The following is a 465-nucleotide window of genomic DNA, read 5'->3' as shown; positions in this document are numbered from 1 at the left end:
GAACCTACAAGAAAGCTCTTTGCGGGAAAATAGACAAGAGTTATTGTATGTATGTGTTTAGATGGCGGAATATGGTGCATAATTAAGTAATAAATTCGTTACTTTTCACAAATATTGTATTTTTTCTTGTTAAATAACACTATTTTGCTATCAGTATTATTGCATCATCACAATTATTGTTTAGAAATTGATAAGACAAAACATTGTTTAAGTAAGTTGAGTATGGTAGATTTTTAGAGCAAATGTGGTTTCTCCTCATTTTCTGCATAAATTATGATAATGAGTAATAACTACTGACACCAAAACTTGTCAAAATATTTTTCATAGATTAGTGAAACATTAAATACATAGAAATGAAAAAAATAAGCCGGCAGCAATATGTCTATGAGCAAAACAAAATGGGGTCAAAAATGACCCCATACGGTCAGATTCGTCGTAAAAATGTAACGGTCGGATGAGGGTAAT

The sequence above is a fragment of the Branchiostoma floridae genome, chromosome 14, assembly GCF_000003815.2.
Source record: "Branchiostoma floridae strain S238N-H82 chromosome 14, Bfl_VNyyK, whole genome shotgun sequence".
Taxonomy (NCBI): domain Eukaryota; kingdom Metazoa; phylum Chordata; class Leptocardii; order Amphioxiformes; family Branchiostomatidae; genus Branchiostoma; species Branchiostoma floridae.
This window is presented reverse-complemented; position numbering follows the sequence as displayed.